At 39.9% G+C, this 7,016-nt stretch overlaps 1 long non-coding RNA gene across 1 annotated transcript; it reads left to right on the forward strand.

Moving 5' to 3' along the window:
- The first annotated feature begins 5,321 nt into the window (after positions 1-5,321).
- LOC124654735 lies at positions 5,322-6,780 on the forward strand. Its single transcript, XR_006988437.1, has 3 exons — positions 5,322-5,370; positions 5,511-5,574; positions 6,440-6,780. It is a non-coding gene; the product is annotated as an uncharacterized LOC124654735 (long non-coding RNA).
- The last annotated feature ends 236 nt before the right edge of the window (positions 6,781-7,016 follow it).

Genomic DNA, 7,016 nt, shown 5'->3' on the forward strand with positions numbered 1-7,016 from the left:
TCAACATATATATTCAACCAATGACGAACAATGTTTCTTATATGTTCATTTTCTGTATTCTAAATGATACATACATGATAATTAAATAAATATCCATGTTTTATAGACGCAAATAACTGACCAACTAAAATACAAATTGTGTCTACATACATCTTAATGAAAAACCTTTATAAGATTTAAATGTATACATTAAAATCTCACATAAAAATTAATGTTTAAAAAGCTATGAGACAACACATATATAATCTAGCCGCGCGAATGTGCGGGTCACACCGCTAGTTTTATTTATCCTCAAAGCCTAATTTTTTTTTGCAGATCCTATTCACCAACATCTCTTATAACTACTATATTAAAGGTGAACAGACATCTTTTTTCACAGAATTTTGGGTCTTCCTCCAAATTACTACGCTGGTGACACGTATTTTTTTTGACTGCCATGATTTTTGTATGGCTCTCTTGTGTACAATTTGGAGCTAGGTAGCATTTTGGAAAAGCTGCTGATAGACTAGGTTTCAGTTGTGGGTGTTTTCCTGGTGTGGGCGTAGCCAATGCATTGGATTGTCGGTGGGTTTCGTGGGATTTGACGCTACCCACACCGCTTTGACCGTCGGGGTCTCTGGACCCGTGCCTCTCTCCTTCTCTCGGTCCCTCCAATTCTTCCCCGACCACAATCCCTGTAGCAAAAACGGAGCACTCTCCGTTCACACCATCGCTGCCAGAAATTTTATGGCAGCCGGCAGCGAGAAAGTAGGCGGTGAACGGCGATATGGGGAGCGGCTGCTGCCGGAAAGAGATGAGGCGTCGGTGGCCGGTGGCGGGATGGTATGCCGCGGCTGGTGTCCGATTTCAGTTCGCCAGATTGTCTCTTGCCTCATGGATTCAGTGGCATATCCAGAACACAAAACGAGCGCCACATGAGGATGAGGGTTGTCCTCGCTGGCCGACGCGCTCCTCTCTGGGCGGCGCGCACGGAAAGCCGCCGTCCCACCGGAGATCCTCGCCGCCGACCAGAACTGCGTCTCGACATCCTCGGGTGAGCGGCTGGCTGCGGAGAGAGGGGAGGCGGCGGAGGCGGGGGAAACCCTAGGCGGCGCGGTGCCCAAGCGTGTGAGGTCGTCATCCATGGCATGTCTGCCCGTCCGCCTCCAGAGGTTTGCCACATGCCCCTGTCCGAGCCTCCTGCCCCGGTTTGCTTACCGCCCTAGATCTCTCCTCCGTACTGCGGTGTTTGCGGAAGGTGGCCGGTGATGTCCAGGACCTGTGCGTGGAAGAGGTTGGGCAGGGCATCGAAAAACGCGATGGCCGGCAGTGTCGGCCGCGCCGTGGCCCCGAGCGGCCGCTGAAGTCGGTGGACGACCCGACGGTGCCCGCCGGCGTGGATTACCTCGAGTTGGTGCTGACTGGGGGAGGTCTTCCATATGAAGTGATGTGATGCTGCCCCTCTTGCCGCTGCATCGCTGGGAAGAGTGCCGCTGCTTCGGTGGTATGAGCGCTCGGTGTCCATCACTAGGAGGTGCGCCCAGTGCTGCTCCAACTTGACAAGCCTGCCATCACCATCAGAAAGAGGAGCGCCAGGCTTCGTGCGATCGGTCACAATTGGGATATCTCAGAGGTAATCATTTATTCGTTCCAACACCTCCTTCTTTTTATCTATTGATCTTTCAAGTGTTGACTATTTCCAATTGTCCCACGCCATGTAGTTACTCTCTTTGAAAATACTGCTTTGTTGTTGTGTAGATACAATGTTTGTCTGATTCAATGCAGGACTGCAGACCCTCATCAGATCACCATAAAGGTCCCAATCAAGTGAGCCAGTTCTCCATTTGCATTTAGGCGTAGACGTCTTGGAATAAAAACTGGAGATTCTTTGTATTTAGCATACATGCACATTTCTTTTAGTTTCTGCATTGATGCTACATAAGTATAGAGATTAGAAATAGATTTATGTTCTGTAGTGATGCTACATAAACACATTGATGATCAATACATGCCTGCTATATCAGGTGATGCATTATTCAGAATGGCGCAACCCAATCGTCGTCAGCCTATTGTTCAGGTCGTCAGCATCGATGTTACAATGGAAAAGTAAATTCCAGTATGGTATCTGGAAAAATCTGTAATACCGTCAGTCCGTCACTATCTTAGTTTCCAGCATGATCATAGTACTACCTCAGGACTGATTTAATCGACGCACTCTTAGCCTAGCTCCCGCGTCGTATGTACTACCTCTGGCGTCAATTAAATCCGTCCGGAGGGAGTAGTTGCTTAATATGATTCTGTACTTTTTACATATTCTGGTTACATTTCACGGTGACAAAGGATGTCTCCTTGGAGCTATAATTTCTCTTAGCTTGGATAATAATGAATCAGTCAACTGGTGAATTTCTTACTGTTTTTTACTCTTTAAACTGTTCACTACTACTGGTGAATTTCTTACTGTTTTTAATCTCCAAATTGTTCACTACAGTACTATGTAACTAATGAGGCGTAGGCTGCATTTGAGCTGGTGAGGGGTTATGGAATGTTAGTCCTCTTGAGTAGACTATTGATATGCCTAGGACTTCTCATATACTACACGACGATTTCTGCACTCCACAAGTATTTTGTTTTATCCGGCCGTTTTATGGTCAAAATAGTGTAGTTTTTGGGTCAATTTGTCCAGCATAGCGTCTACGCAGTATTATTCACCACAGAATTTGGATTAATTTATACGACACTTCGTAACTGATGGATCTACCAGAATCTAGGTTCACATGACACACACAAAGTAGCTTAGGTTCAGAACCACCCCTATTTTATTTAACTCTAGGAAAAATTCTGTTGGTTGTCGAGCATCACATCATCAGTAGCACTATCTGATGTATAACAATGTTTCTCAAATTCGGTACGAAATATCGGTTTCCGTTTGGTGTTGTGCACACATGTGTAACAACAAATGTTCTTAACTTTGCAGGGAATGTTTTGAAGCCCAAACTTGACCAGACAGTAAGTTTTAGTTTCCATTACGTTGTTTCCTCCCTCGCTTAGTATTGTAAACATCCATAGCTTGGCACCATTGTATAATTAGAGAGCATTGTGTTCTCCCATTTGTCCTGAGCTTTGCCACTGTCTGAATGTCAAAACCACTAGATATTCCACAAGTAGTGCATTAATAGATGATATATTGTAAGGTGGAACTCATTAATAGACGATATATTGTAAGGTGGAACTCATAATAGTCTAAGACCATGCTTATTTGGATAGTTGTTATGTAATTGTGGATTATTGTGCCTTCAGTGGCTTTATTTCTGTACCTGCATTAAGACAGTCATTTATCATTTACAGTACATTAATACAGTCTTCTGATATTTTTTTGTATGCAGCTGAAGGAAATATGCAAGGTGGGTGCATACTGGGGTAATGAAGTAAAACTTCACTATGTTATTTTATTTGGCTCAAATAAGGTAGATGAACTGTTTTCTGTTAACCAACTAGAGTCTACATGACATGATGCATACATAGTTTATCCAGGATGAAAGTCCAACAGTAGGTACAAGATAAGATCCAGCCTAGGTGGCCTGCATCTCCTTTAATGGCACCGTGCACATGTATTTGCCATTCAGCCAGTTTCCTTTAATGTTAATAGGAAACTTTACTTTTCTTTTTCCATATCAGCCCATGTTAGCCATCAGAATTAGTTGATGTTTCCTATAGAGATGATTGAGATACTCATCTTTCTGAATATGTTAGCCATTTTGATTCACCTATGTACATTGGTCTGCTTCCGAGTTACCTGTGTACATTGGTTCTAAGTTAATAGAAATTGAAGAATAATGTTTAGTACCCTGTGTAAATAAACCTATCTAAAGATATGGAGGAAAATTCTGGTGCTATTCAATTCAACAAATTAACATATCCTAGAGAGATAAATCTTGAAGCTCTTATGTTAAAAATCATACCTGATTTGACGCTTTATGTACATCATGGATGCAAAGAAGATGATTTTAAGGAACGTTTAACTTAGTTTTCCTTTCTGTTGTACTTTCTAATACTATTGGTCTTTTATAAAGCCTGGTTGAGCACTTGAGCTTCTTGATAGAAATAGCATTATGGTATTGTACATAGCCGCCAATTTTTCTACCATTAGTGTTTACAGTCATAACAGATACTTGGATAACCACATTATCAAAATCATGATCGATTGAAGTTGTGGCATGCTACTTATGCTCGCGGCTTCAGAAGTTCTGACGGATCATTGTGGTGACGTCTTTCTTAGTTAAGCACTCTGATCCTTCAACAGCCTCTTGCCATCAAGCATACAGGATCTTTATTGAATATAAGCCTGAGGTGTAACTCAACTTTTGTGTAAATTGATGCTCTAGAGTTCTCCATTTTTGGGCTTATTTGTTTGTTTACCATGAAAATAGGTTCTGTAAATTTACTTTGATAATAATGTATATTTGCATAACTTTGAAGAGAGGTAGTGTTTTTTTGAAAAAATATTTACTTCTTCGTTTGAACCCATAAGACATATAAGGAGATCTCGAAAATATTGAATATCACAAGAACCATGAGTTTCTGTTGTTTTGAAATCTTAAATTTATCGAACAGTTAAACTGAAGTTCTACCTAACTTATAATTATGTGAGTTTCTTTTTGATAGAAACAAGAGAGCTATATTTGAACCCTGTGAGCATATTCTCTTGAACTGAAGGAACCGAGAGCTGGCAACTTATATTCAAGCTTATTATTTTTATTATTACTGCCAACTTACTCTTATTACTATATGCAGATCAATTCTTGCTTCCAGGTTGCCAACTTACTCTTATTACTAAATGCAGATCAATTCTTGCTTCCAGGTTCAGTCAAGTGATCTAACGAACCAAGAGACCGATGCAACAGAGCAACCAATTGAAACCACACCTTTCACTGACAGCTCCGTCACATGAAAATATTTTCTTCTTCTTTGGCACGGAGTTATTTTTATTCCTCTTTGCATGGAGATCTCTGTTTCTACTGTTTTTACAAATATTTTGTATGGAGAGCACACAGGACTCCCATTGATCAGTTCATATTTTGCCAAAGGTGATCCCAGGTTAGTTTCTTTTATATCCAGTCCAGCACCAAGAGTGGCATGCTTGGAAACCTGAACACAAGATATTACAAGTTATTCTTACTCTCCCAAGTCCTAAATTCTCTGTTCTAACTGAATCTTAATGCAAATAATTGAAAGAAATTCTGGCTTTACATGCTCTGGTTGTCTTAGTCTTGACGGATACCTAATTTCTTCATGTGCATTTCTGCAGTATTACAGTGCACATACTCGAGCAAAAAAATCTGAGCTGTATCTTCAAAAATCTATGTGGCCAACAACTGTAAATGTGATTATTTTGTACGTTTAATACTTCTGGCTGAATATTTAACTATTTTAGTAAATACCTCCTGGGTTACCATATGTTTCAGCATTTATCATTCATGCCATCGATAGGTCGTTGTTGCTAAATACCTAAAGAGGCACACAATTTTTTGCAGGGATCTTACCTATGCACTACTTGTGAGCAAATATTTAGTTGGCCAGTTTTCTTCATTATTTGAGGTATGTATTGTGTATTTGTGTCAGTCAAATGCAAACTAAGCTTCATGCATATTTTGATAATATCAAATAGTTGCTAAATATTTTTTGCATTGAAATTTCATAGAATAGTTATCTTCAAGGTTGTCCTCTAATATGTTTTAGTTTTCATCACACATAAATGGAAATTTTCCTTGGTACTTAGCAATATGGCGGCATGGCTACTGAATATTTACAAGCTTTTTAGGTGCTAGCTATGAACGCACATCTTGAAAAAAAAGGTCCACAGAATCAATATTCAGAAAGATGAATATGCAACCTACTTTTTTCCTCTTGATAACAAAATAATTTTGGCTTGGGGCCAGTTTTGTCAGTATAAATAGTATAAAACTGGCTACCATTGAAATACAACAATATATCTGCAACTGTGACATCAGAATGCCATATTTACAATACTCATATTTAAAATTGAGTTGTGTAGATTGATAATCGTTCAAATAATGCCTAGCTAAATCTATTCCCCACAGAATTAGTAGATTTGTGTGTTCCATTGTATAGAGTATATACTTAGTGTAATATACATGCCACTCCATGTAGATATGAATTGATTTACCTCTTGACGGGCTCTTTCTCGCATAGTTTGCCTTCATGTAACTAGATCTTAATCTGAGCAACCGTTGTGTTTGGGAATCGTACATCCGTCCTCCTTTTTGTTTGATTAAACTGATATATACTGCTGATTTTCACCACTTCCTTTGGTGTGTGCCATCTTACGAGAAAAAAATCCAGTTCTCACTAGCATTTGAACTTCATTTGTGTGGGTTGTAAAAAAGCATCAGTGCACATGCTATACATTAGGTCGTTGATTTATGGTTTTTTCCTAATCCAGATGTCTGGTTCACTTACTCATGTTTGGTTCTCTTCTGACAACGTCCAAGACATACATTCAATCCTGGGAGGTATAGAAGCGACCTCAAAAAAGACGTACAATCTTTGTGTGAGGCCACAGACACAAATAGTACTCTGCTTTATAATGCAACTAGGGAATTATAACGACTGGTCCCTTTAGTCAATCTTATATTTTGAAAGAACTCCAGATTGCCCTGAATAATGTATTTGCATCATCAGATTATCTCAGTTGTCCATGTCAAGTTGTAAAATACACTAGCAAACATGCCCTGCCATGTAATTATCGCTTTCAAAGAGCAAAACAACTCAGTACAGCAGATTTCTACAACCTATTCAAATTGAGAGTGCGGAGTTCAAAAAATGCATGTGCGATATTGTGTACAAGAGAAGATTATAAATCTGTTTACAGAACAAAAGAGCAGCAACATATTTTATTCTTCAACTCATGGCTACCACAAGGGCGCGGCGTGCCGCCGCGCCAGTATTCTGCTAGTTTAATTTATCGACATACAACTCTCTCGTTTGTGGGAGAAAAGCATGGCAAGCTTCCTTTATAA

Source organism: Lolium rigidum, chromosome 5 (genome assembly GCF_022539505.1).
Source record: "Lolium rigidum isolate FL_2022 chromosome 5, APGP_CSIRO_Lrig_0.1, whole genome shotgun sequence".
In the NCBI taxonomy this organism is placed as follows: Eukaryota; Viridiplantae; Streptophyta; class Magnoliopsida; order Poales; family Poaceae; genus Lolium; species Lolium rigidum.